Here is a 12,767-nt window from a genome sequence, read left to right as displayed (position 1 = left end):
TCTCTTGGCCAAAACAAAAGCAGCCAGGTACATCATAACCTTTGTCCTCCTTTCTCCCATGAGGCACTCATTTGCCTGGGCAGATTAGAGTTCCAACAGCACGCAAATGAAGACCATAGATAAAGTAACACACACTTTGTGATCCTACACATAGTTGTGAAGAAGCATCTTAGCAACCCTAAGAGAGGGAAGTACTTGCTTGAGAATGTTAAACACAATTATTTTCAGCGAAAAGAGAATAGAAGAAACCATTCCATGACCTTGTGTTCCTGCTTCTGCCCTGAGCTAGACCCCATTCAGCTCTGCCACCCAAGCCCCATAACAGTTCACCTTGAAACTCTGTGTTATCGAGGCCCCTGATGGCTTCTACTGCATCCTCCGCCCGCTCCATGTGCACAAAGGCATAATCTTTCACGATGTCACATTCGATGACTGGACCATACCTCAAACTTGGCCCGAAGCTCTTGGTTGGTACAGGTGGGGCTGCTGTTGCCCGCGTGTAACTTGGTTGAAGCTTTGCTCTTATTCCTGCTGGCTTCTACGCTGATGTTCGCTCCGTGCAGCTTGTACTGGTGCCGCTTGCGTATGGCATCCTCGGCGGCCGCCTTGTCCTCTATGTGCACAAAGCCGTAGTTCTTAATGATGTCACATTCCAGCACCTTCCCGCACTGCTCGAGGAGTGAGCGGATCTCCCGCTCTGGCCTCTCGCGGTGGGTTTCCAATGAACAGTTCACGGTCCCGACGAGCGCCCCGGCGGCGGCCCCGCGTCACAGAGCCCCGCAAAACGGCGGCGGCGCCGCCGGGCCTTCCCGCGCGCCGGCCGTCTGCCCCGGCAATCTCTTTCTATCTCAACTTTGCCTTCAGTAGCCTGTGGATTTCATCCATTGACAGTCACAAGAAATAACCTGGAGGCAATGACTCAAGTGGAAGTCTTGTGTGACTGTAAATGTAAACCAGAGTACCTTAACTCCAAAGTTTCAGCTCAAAGACACCCCACATTCCTGTACCACTCACGCTTATGCAGCAAGCACTTTATTACTACTTTATTTATTTGTATGTGTGTATGTGTGTGTGTGTGTGTGAGAGAGAGAGAGAGAGAGAGAGAAAGAAAGAAAGAAAGAAAGAAAGAAAGAAAGAAAGAAAGAAAGAGGCAGATGGATAGATAGAGAATGGGTACACCAGGCACTCTAGCCACTGCAAACGAACTCCAGACTCATGTGCCACCTTGTGCATCTGCCTTACTTGTGTCCTTTGGCTGTGCAGGAAAGCACCTTAACTGCTAAGCCATCTCTCCAGCCCAGCAATCACTATAATTATTGAGCCATCTCCCCAGCCCCTAAAAAGTCTTGAAAGATATGCTCCAGTTAATAGGAGTCATACTTAGAGACATACCTGGCAGGGCATTGAAAAGCACACATGGGAGGTCACGCTACGTCTGGTAAAGTTGGCACAGGCATGTATGTGAAGCTGAAGAGTAGACCCTGCCCTGGCATTCAAGATACAGTCACTCTTGTTGGTGTGGCATTCAAGGATCTTCAACCTGAGCATTTCCAGTCAGAGATGGCTACCTTCTATGCAGATAAAGACATACACTAAACTACTTGCCAGCTTTGGTAAACAGACCGCAGTTGAAATATATACAGTATAAACCCTTACCCAAGGTTCTTCTTTGAATGGTTCCACTTGCCCACAGTGACCGTGGTATCACATCATCCATATCATCAGAGAAGTACGGGTACAGTAAGATATGTTGAAAGAAAGCCCATTTGCATACTACTTATTGCAATATATTTTCATAAGTGTTCAATTTGTAGTTAGCTATTTTGGTTGGTATCTTACTATGCTCCATTTGTAAAATAAGTTTGAATATAGATGTGTACATACGTACAAACAAATAGTAGATATTCTTAAATTTTTGATGGGTCTACCACTCAATCAGTCATTGTCAATTGAAGATATCCTGAATTGACAATCTATTGGGCTTACTGTGCATCCTATCTTGGCAATGCTTGCTTCTCCCTGGACAGAGAGGCCCATCAGGCACGCCTGCCTCAGACATAGCACTGCACTGCACGTGGCTCCAGAGAAGACTAAACTCTAAAATCCAAAGAATGATTACCACTAAATGTGTATTACTTTGTTCCATCATAAAATGAAAAGAGAGAACTGGAAGAATCATTAACAAGTCAGGCAATGTCTGTGAACATAGGGCTTTGTCCTAGCTCTTATTTCAGGCAGCCACTGAGAGAGAAGGCAGAACTGCTGAAGAGAAAGATGTTTAAAATTCTAGGCTGGAGAGGTGGGTCGGTGGTTAAGGCACTCGCCTGCAGGTTTGATTCCCCAGTACCCAGGTAAACCCAGATGCACAAAGCAGCACATGCATCTGGAGTTGGTTTGCAATGGCTAGAGGCTCTGGTGTGCCCATCCTGTCTGTTTATCTGCCTCTCTTTCTCTCTCTTGAATAAATAAATAAATAAAATAGTAAAAAAGAAAAATCCTTGGGCCCAGTGATATCATCTCTCAAATGGGAACCAAGTACATTATCTTTTAAGAGAACAAAAGACACTTACAATGTGTATACTACAGAGGTTGATATCTCAAAAGTTAGCAATAAGTTGCTAACTAATAGTAATATTGCTTTAGGGAGGCAGACATTAGGCTTGGAAGTCACTGAAAGATGGACTGCACCTCTGGTCTCTCAGCAACATTAGAAAGGAACACATCACAGATGCTCTTCCATAGGATTTAAAGTAGCATATGCAAAGCAGAACTATTTCCTCCTGACCAGAGAACAAAATCCTCTGGCCCTGGGTATAAACAATATAGACTAATTTACTTCCCTTAAGAGTCAAACCAATGGAGCCTCTCATTAGCTCGCTTGGTCAAGAGACCACACCTCCCCTAAAGACATGCTAAGGAGGTGGAGGAGTAGTTATCCCCTCAATAAAATAACATACTACATCCCCAGAAGTGCCTCCCTCAGTGCAACTGCTTGCACATCTTCCCTGCTGAACCTACTACCCAGTTTCTCTGAGTTCTAACTTACAGAGTGTAACTTTCCTCTTGTTCCTTTCTTTGTTTTCTTTGGACACAGGCTGAAATCCTGAGTCTACATACTCTGATGACTTGGGGCTTTTCCACTTTTTTCTTGATCAATCTCCTTTGTCCTACTGCTCATCGTTCATGTGCCTGATGTTTTATGGCAGTGAGACAAAGTACTCGGCAGTGTGAAAGTTTGCAACAGCAGTGTTGCAAGCGCGGAGCACCTGAGCTCTTTGAAGGTACTCCATTGCTACTCCACTGCCAAGTGCTCTAAATGCTGGGGGGCGGGGGGGAGGGACTTTCTACATGCATCTGGCTGCAGCTGATGACCCTTCATCATGGAAGTTCTTAATCCTTAGGGGATTTCTTTGGAATGAACAAATTTGAGACTTTAACATGGGAAAAAAATAACATCTTTATTTCCACTAACATCCAACAGAAATTTGGCATCTCCTCTAATGTGATTGTAGGTAGTAAGGCTGAGGAATATCGACAATATTTAAAAACTGAGTAGAAATGATGATATTTCATATCATGCAGTGACTGTTTCCGGTTTCACAAAATGTCATTACAGTTGGCAAATACCGGAACTATTGATTGAGATGAGGAGCAAGGTAGCCTTTTTTTTTTTTTTTTTTTGTAAGTAGTTAGCTAGGGACCCAGGCCCCAAAGAACATAGATATCAATCTGCCTAGAATGAATAGAGCACCACTCTCGTCTGAACCCAGATGAATCAAAATGGCAATGAGGGTTTTTTCCTCCATCTAAAACTTTTTCTTAGGCTTTTCCCTGCCAGCAGGCCCATTGAGAGTCTATTCTCCCTGATTTACCCACCAATCAAGATGCTCCATATACTTTTAAACTTGACCAGTAAAGCTCATCCCAACTCTATTACTCATTCACATCCCAAAAGTTTATTAAACTGATCCAAGTTTCCATGTGGCTATACTCTCAGAACCCCTCCAACTTGGGGGGTCTCAGGCTTACTTTCTTTCCTAAAATAAATCTGTCTTAATTTTGTCTTCTGTCATGTCTGCACTTGTCAATTCTTCGTGAGTTGCAACACAATGAACTTGGCACCACTGGCCCAAGAGACTCAGGTAACCATATTTTGGAGGCTGAGGCAGAAGTGTTTTTATGAGTTGAGGTTAGTCTTGGCTTCACAGTGAGACTCTGTCTCAAAAAGAACAAACAAGATAAAGAAAATAACAAACCCAACAATTTATTCTCACCAGTACTTTGAAATCACAGTAATTAGGCTCACCATTAGATTTTGCTCTTTATCATTTTAAATTGCAAAGGGAAATATTTCTGTGCCCATCATTAAAAATACTTCAAAAGTTTTAAGTTCAATATAATTTTTTTGAAGTAAAAATCAGGCTGAGGAGATGGCTCAGTGATTAAGGCATACAAAGCCTAAAGACCCTGGTTCAATAGCCCAGTACCCATGTACGGCCAGATGCACAAAGTGCATGCATCTCGTTGTCTCTCTTTGTCTTGTTCTGCTTGCAAATAAATAAAAATATTTTAAAAAGGAAAAGAACTTTCTAATATAATTGTCTTCTTTTGTAATCCAACATATTTAAATTTATACAGTTGAGAAATGGTTTAGGCAAAAGTTCATAGATCATGAAAGGGTTCCATGTACTAAATAACATTGAAGATCTCTGTGGTTGTAGCTACCATAACATGTATATCTCTCAACTTAAATGTATCGTTCCCATTTACAAGTCAACCTCCAGCCCCAAATTTACAGCCTGAACAAAATTTGTCTCATTTAATGTTTCTTGTCCCCCAGAGAAAGGGACTAATACAGCATACTCAGTGTTCTACACGACTATGCCCAGTCACATTGCTGACCACGTCTCTTTCTTTCTTCTTGTCTTCCTCCCTCCCTCTCTCCCTCCCTTCCTCCCTTCCTTCTTTACTCTCTCCCTCCCTCCCTTCCTTCCTTTTCTTCTAAGTTTTTCTTTCTCTCTCTCTCTCTTTTGCAGACAGGGTCTCAAGTGTCACAGGCTGGCCTCAAGACTAACCTTGAACTTCTGCTCTTCTCTTATGTCCACTTCCCAAGGGCCGAGATTACAGACCTACGCCACTATGCCCAGTTTACATGGGTGCCGGGGATCTCACCCAGAGCTTTGTGCATGCCAGGCAAGTGCTTTACAGCCGCATGTGCTTTTTTAACTGTCCACCTAAGGCTCTTGTCTTCCTAACATGTTTTATTTGATTTGAAATGAACCCTGAAGGGCTTCCAGCATCAGCCCTGGCTATAGATAGTGCCTAGAACATCATAATATTCACAGTGAAAAGTCCCAACAATCTAATCCAGAAAATGACAGTTTTGTTTGACTTCACAGAAATGGAGGGCACAGACCAACCCTGTAACTTGAAATGCCACAAAAGGAAAATCAGCGGAACACAAACACTGACTCACTTTTGAAGTGAAACAGGAAGAGGATGAAACTGTCACACAATGGGTAAGAATTTAGCTAACTCTTCAATCACCATCTAGTGTTCAAAGGTAAACAATGCGGAACAGAGACAGGATCCTTAAGTAGCTTCTGAACCTCCAGAACACAGTGCCTAGGAGGCTACGTGCATCAGCAGGTTGGCACTTGAGATGAAATTTACTTGCCATCCTGGAGGTTAATTTCAGCTAACGGTTTAAAGTGAATGAGTGAAGAAGGCTGGCTGTGAGATAGCACAGAACTTCTGAGCGTACCATGTAAAGAGACTGTATGTAAGGAGACTCTGCACCTACCAGCTGGCTCTTCTCTGTGACCTCCACTGAGACTCTCGAGAAAGTTGAACCCCGGAGCAGTCCTGGGGGAGGGGAAGGCTGCGTTAAGGAGAAACAAACGGCAGCAGCAGACCTCCCTGAGCCCATCTCCCAAGTCCTGTGATTTCCGGGCACATACCAAGACGCACGGTGGCTGGGGACCTGGGACACAAATAGCTATGAGCTCCCCAAGGACGGGCAGGAAGCTGGCCTGGGTTAATGTTGGGGGTTGGGAGCAAACCCAGAAGAGGAAGAAAACAGATGGAAAACATGCCTGATGCTGAAGGGAGGTCTGCGTGGACTTTTCTGGATCTTTCTACTTGGCAGTTGTTTTGAATAATGTGCTGAGAAGGGCGGGGTGGGCGGATTCCTCCGTTTTGGAAAATGGCTTGTTTGGTTAGGGTGAGTTTCTCTGTGTGCAGTTTCCTGTTCTGTAATTTGTGTCACAGACAGGAAGAAAATTGGTGTGTTCAGGACCTCACAGGGGTTGTCATTGCCCCTATAAGATCTGCACAATTCTGAACCCATCAACATCTGGACATAGAGGACGGAGGAGGATTACAAAAAAAGAAAAAAAAAAAATCCAGAAAGAGTGCTACTTCCGCTGAGAGCCTGACAACCCCAGCCAAGGTGAAGGAGACAGATGCTGAGGGTACTCAACACAGGCCAAAGCAGGAATCCAGAGGCTCCTACGAGCTCATCATTGAAATGACTTAAAACACACGACTGTTCAGGGAATTCGCGGAAGAAGGTGTGGAAAGACTGTATAAACCGCAGGTTGGGAGGGCATTCCCAGAGGCATTGCCCACCCCCAACAATGACGGACTGCTGCTCCTACAAAGAATAACCCACAAGCCCAAGGGGAATGCCAGCAACCCCACGGAAGTGCGCCCTTAACGGATGGGGCCAAGAAGGAGAGTAATGATGGGACCAACACATACAACATATATTCATGATAAAATAAAAAAATAAATAAATAAATGAAGTTGAAAATAAAAGAGACATCAATACAGAAGAAGCTCTACTTGGAAAGAGGAGGGTGCTCAGGAGAATGGGGTGAGGGCTGGGGGAAACAAAAGAGGGTAATAGGACATGAATACAATCAAACTACAGTGTGTTCATATGTTAAAACATGCCATAAAAAGAAAAAAAAAACAAAAAAACACCAGGGGCTGGAGAGATGGCTTAGCAGTTAAGGCACTTGCCTGCAAAGTCAAAAGACCCAGGTTAGATTCCTCAGGACCCACATTAGCCAGATGCACAAGGGGTGCACGTGTCTGGAGTTCATTTGCAATGGGAGACCCTGGCGCACCTATTCATTCTTGTTCGCTCCCTCGCTCTCTCAAATAAATAAATAAAAATTGAAAAAATCTTAAAAAATGAAACAAACAAACACAAAATAACATTGGGAGGAAGTCCAGATTGGCCAGCCACAGTTGTTAGCATAAGGTGCTGTGCATGTAATTTCCAGCTGTGTAATCTGCTATGCAAAAAAGAGACATGCAAACCAGGGTGGTCCTGTTTGATCCAAGTTCAGTCATAGGGCTCCAGGCAGCAGCTCTGTGATGTCAGTTCACAGTGATCCATGGACCAAAGTAAAAATTCTCCGATGGGGGTGACAGGCTCTAGTCTCTGATCTCTTATTAATGGCTTCCTCCACCAGAGAGACTGGTTTGTCTCATATGTAGGATAAGAAGAGGATAATATCATGGCAATTATTCCCACCCGTGACTTCCTGTCTAGCAACCCTTTCTCACTAGGACTGAGGCTGAACCCAAACAGATAACCCCATTCCATGTCCCACAAGGCCAGGCAGAATCAACAGCAACAGTTCCCCGAGAAGAGGGACAGGAAGACTCTTTGAGACATGGGTGCAAAGGAAGAGCTAAGCCAATGGTGAAATACAGACAGTGAGAAAACCCCTTGGTCAAAAGAGTAGGTAAGTACCAACGGCCTTCAGAGGAATTTGAACATCACACTGAACTCTTCTTAGGAGACTATGTATGCACAGTTCTTTGCATACAGGCTGTTTATGTCAGGCTATATTGCTGTAAACTTTTTGCCTTACACACTGAGCTGGAGAGATGGCTTAGCAGTCAAGGCATTTGCCTGCAAAGCCAAATGGCCCAGTTCGTTTTCCCAGGACCCACATAAAGCCAGGTGCACAAGGTGGCACATACATCTGGAGTTTGTTTACAGTGGCTAGAAGCCTTGGTGTGCCCATTTTCTCCCTTCCATCTGCCTCTCTTTCTCAAATAAATAAATAACTCCAGATGCAAGTGCCACTATGTGCATCTAGCCTAGGTAGGCATTGGGAAATTAAACCTGGGTATGTAGGTTTTGCAGGCAAATGCCTTAACCACAAAGCCATCTCTCCAGCCCCCCAAATGTTCTTAAAATGAAACACACAATATAAGAAAAAAATAATTCACAGTAAAGAACATAGTAGCCACCAGTGTCAGAGATGGCCCATGTGTTGAGATAATCAGAGCACCTAAGGTGACCTATTTCTTTAATGAACTTAGTGCGGCGAGTCTTACCGAGAATGAGGAAACAAACAATTAATGTGAAGATTCGTTAATGAAAACTATCCTCAAACATGAAGAGGGAAAAAGCTGTGAAAAGGTATACACAATATGCAAGAAATATGGAATATCAAATGTTCTCACAAAAAAGATACTTGGGAAAATCTACACAATTTTAAAAAATGAAATCACATATTTCTATATAACCCATGGAGCAAACAGGAAGTCACTGTGGCAATTAGAAAATATTCTTGCTGGGTGTGGTGGCGCATATCTTTAATCCCAGCACTTGGGAGGCAGAGGTAGGAGGATAGCTGTGAGTTTGAGGCAACCTTGAGACTCCATACTGAATCCCAGGTCAGCCTGGGCTACAATGAAACCCTACTTTGAAAAACAAAACAAACAAAGAACAACAACAACAACAACAAAATATATATATATACACACACACATATATACGTGTGTGTGTGTGTGTGTGTGTGTGTGTGTATTCTTAATGGAATAAAAATTGGAACAGTATATCAGAATATGTGAGATGCAGATAAAGAAAGCTAGGGAGAAATGAATACCATTAACTGCTTCTGTTAGAAAACAACAAAAGTCAAAGGTTGATGAACTCATCTTTTGCCTTAATAAACTAGAGAAAACAGTAAGTTACATAAAATAAACAGAAAAAGAAAATAGTAAACATAAAAATCAAATAATGAGAATGAATCAAATAATGAGAGAATGGGCACTCCAGGGCCTCCAACCATTGCAAATGAATTCCAGACATGTGTGCCCCCTGATGCATCTGGCTAATGTGGGGATCCTGGGGAATCGAACATGGGTCCTTTGGCTTTGCAGGCAAATGCCTTAACCACTAAGCCATCCCTCCAGCCCGTAGTGACTTCATACCGACTTTAAGCACCAGGGTTAAGAGAAAGAGGTGCTCAGAAAGAAGGACACAGGCTAGAGCATGGATGTGGGCATCTTAAAGAAGAGTCACACTTCATCTTCTTTACAGCAGTCACATATAGGGCTTGAATGGTTTATTTTAATTTCATTTTTCTATTTATTTTCAAGGAGAGAGGGGCAGAGAGGAATGGACACACCAGGGCCTCTAGCTATTGCCAACAACTCCAGATACATATGTCACTTTGTGCATCTGGCTTTATGTAGGTACTGGGGAATTGAATTCCAGTGATTAGAATTTGCAGGCAAGTGCCTTAACTGCTGAGCCATCTCTCCAGCCCTGGATGGGTTTTTGAAGCCATTATCTTTATAGGGTTGCTAAGAAACCTAAAAGAGGTCATGGGATGGTTCCTGAGGGGCACCTGTTACAAATGATAAGACTGAAGAGGCGTTGCAAGGCAGGATAGTTTTATTGTAAATAAAGTTACTATTCTTGCTTGAGAGTCTCAGAAAAATGTGTGTGTGTGGCGGGGGGGGGGGGGGGGGGGGTAAGGCGAGCATGGAGGCCCAGCCTCTACGTCATACCTATTCAGATTTTAAGCCAGGTTCGTTGTTATTTAAACACAAGATATACATAAAAAGGATATTATAACCATATCATTAGCTTTCACAGCAAGTATAACTGTGCTGGAATTTTTTACTTCTCAGCTGGCAAGAAGTGCCAGGCACACTCCAGGAAAGGGGCTCTTTTTCCTTTCTATGTCCTTGTGATTTTCCCAGTCTTTCTATCCTGCCTCAAAATGCCCATGAGTTAAAAACAAGCCACTCATAAATTGTTCCCATCAAACATTTGGTTATCTTAGTTAGTTACCTTGAAGTAGCTAATATATACTTCAGCGAAAGAATTCAGAAATTGATGAAATAGATAATCATGTGCCTTTTCCTGGAATGCAAGCCTTGTTTAGCATTTGAAAATAAATCAGCAGGATCATCCTATCATGAAGCTGAAGAAGAAAAGCTATGTAACAATCTCAGTAGAAGCTAAAATATAATTTGATATAATTTAGCATTTTTCATAATAAAACTGTGATACACTAGAAAGAGAAAGGAATTCCCTTAACTTGATAAATGCAGGGTAAAAGGCTGAACAGTTTCTATTAAGACAAGGAAAAAGTCAACAATATTGACTTCTTCTCCTCTGCAACACTGCATCCATATTGGTTTCTCCTATGCAATATTTTTACTGATAATATTATGAAAAAATGAAATAAAAGGCAAACATAAGAGAAATACAACTGTTTTTCTTCACAAACAACATAGAAAATCTCAAAAAAAAAAAAAAACCCTATTAAAAATAAACCATAGTGGGCTGGAGAAATGGCTTAGCGGTTAAGGCATATGCCCGCAAAACCTAAGGACCCTGATTCTCCAGGTCCCATGGAAGCCGGATGCACAAGGGGGTGCATGCATCTGGAGTTTATTTGCAGTAGCTAGAGGCCCTGGCATGCCCATTCTCACTTTCTCTCTCCCTCATTCTCTGTCTCTAATATTTTTTTTAAAAAAGAATAATTTAGAATAGTAGCAAAGCCATGAGATACTTAGAAAGAAACCTGATGGAGCACACGAGACCTATATGCTGCAAAGCATGAACTCTGTGGAAAGAAATCACAGACGCCAGAAATAAATGGAGCATGCTTATGGATGGGAATGCTCAATATTATTATATCAGTTCTCCCCACGTTGACCTCCAGACTCAATAAGCTCAAAATCCAAATCCAGGAGGGTACTTTAAACATATAAATCAAAAACTTCATCCCAAAATTGATCTAGAAAGGCAAGGAAAGCCAGATAGTTTTGAAACAAGAGCTGTTTTGAAGAATTCTGCCAATGTTCCTGGATCTATACAGGTGCAGAACGCTAGCGCCTCAAGCCAGGAGAAGTGACCACCAGTCAGGCAGTCAGGGAAACAGAATCCAAGACCTGGTAAGCTGGTCCCCCAACACTTAAGAAAACTGTTCAAACCTTGTTTTTCTATGCCCTGTCACACCATAGCTGTGGGACACCACAAGCAATCCATTTAAGTGCCAGAGGGATCACTGAAATGTAAGGGCTGATTCTGGAAGGAATGAGGCTATATCGTAAGTTGTTCTATTCTTTTCCTCATCTTATATTCTTGGTATATTTTGTCCCCTAGCAAGACCGAGGCAACCTGGCCTGGCCATGGCCATCCAGAACCTATTCTTCTTTCTACAGGCTCACAGTACCTATCTCTAGACTTGCTTTTTTTTAAAAAAAACAAAAACAAAAACAAAAACATTTTTATTTATTTAATTGAGAGAGGGAGAGAGAATGGGCACACCAGGGCCTCTAACCACTGTAAACGAGCTCCAGATACATGTGCCACCTAAAACCTGGGTCCTCAGATTTCACAGGCAAGCACTTTAATTGCCAAGCTCTCTCCTCCAGCCCATATCTCCAGACTCTCTATGGAGCTACAATGATTAAGGCAATATAGCATAGATGAAAAAAGACACAAATCAATAGAAAAGAATAGAGATTCCAGATATTGAGGAACATATATGTAGTCAATGGATTTCTGATGAAAGCAGAAAGGCAATTAAATTGAGAGGAAAGATTTTGGGGCTTGGAATGCTGCTCATTTGGTAGAGGGCATGAAGCCCTGGGTTTGACATCTAGTGCTGCATAAAACTGGGCATGACAGTGTATGCTTGTAATATTACTACTTGGAGGTGGAGGCAACAGAATCAAAATTTAAGGTTATCCCTCACTACCTAGTGGAAGTACAGGAGACCGTGTCTAAAAAAAAAAGTAATGAAAAAGGAAAAACAAAACAAACCAAAAATCCAACAGAGCTATGATGTATGAAAAATAACCTTGACAGAAACCTGCACATAACATATAAAATATCAACTCAATAAATCCTAAATTTGTATGCATAATTAAAAAATAATCTGGCAATAGACCCAAGAGAAAATCTTTGTGATGTTTGATTATGCAAATATTTCTTTGAACTGACACTGTTAATTAGCTCAATTCATAAAAGAAAAAGCTGATAGTTGGACCTTAACAAAGTATAAATCTTTTCTTTATTTATTTGTAAAGACATGTCTATGAACACAGGCCATTTCCTTTAAGCCACAGACTTGGAGAGGTAGATCTCCCAACAATCAACAGTAAGGAAGTAAGTGATACAGAAATTGTACAGATGCTTAGACATGTTATCAAAGAAGATATACACCTGGTAAATGAGAATATCAAAGTAGAATAGGGAGTATAAGGGGACAGAAAGTCTAAAAGGAGGGGAGAGGGAAGAAATAAAAACACCACATTTTATTATATGGAATACATATTTGCATATATTTGTATATAACACAAAGGCAGAGGGGGGATTATTTAGGGAGTAGGAGGAGACCAGTGAGAGTAGGAAGAGGAATTAGTGGAGGATGGAGGGGTGAAGAGCAAAATACAATAATACATATGGTGTATAAATTGTCATACTAAAACCC

The 12,767-nt window shown here is 42.1% G+C and overlaps 1 protein-coding gene and 1 pseudogene across 9 annotated transcripts in view; both read right to left on the bottom strand.

Moving 5' to 3' along the window:
- LOC101594698 (NXPE family member 4) overlaps positions 1-12,767 on the bottom strand; it is a 76,432-nt gene that overhangs the window by 50,156 nt on the left and 13,509 nt on the right. For 4 of the 9 annotated variants that reach the window (XM_045146407.1, XM_045146406.1, XM_045146404.1 and 1 more), the window contains exon 1: positions 5,804-6,112. The exons of 1 other annotated variant lie outside the window; for it this stretch is intronic. The gene's annotated coding sequence lies outside the window, so the exon portion shown is untranslated. Of the gene's footprint in view, positions 1-443; positions 554-5,075; positions 5,173-5,803; positions 6,113-12,767 lie in introns of those variants that run through there. 4 more of the 9 variants (XM_045146405.1, XM_045146413.1, XM_045146410.1 and 1 more) reach the window with 3 other exon arrangements.
- LOC101607577 lies at positions 209-3,178 on the bottom strand (annotated as a pseudogene).

This window comes from Jaculus jaculus, chromosome 3 (genome assembly GCF_020740685.1).
Source record: "Jaculus jaculus isolate mJacJac1 chromosome 3, mJacJac1.mat.Y.cur, whole genome shotgun sequence".
NCBI lineage: Eukaryota > Metazoa > Chordata > Mammalia > Rodentia > Dipodidae > Jaculus > Jaculus jaculus.
The sequence above is the reverse complement of the archived record's forward strand: the minus strand, read 5'-3'. Positions and strand labels throughout refer to the sequence as shown.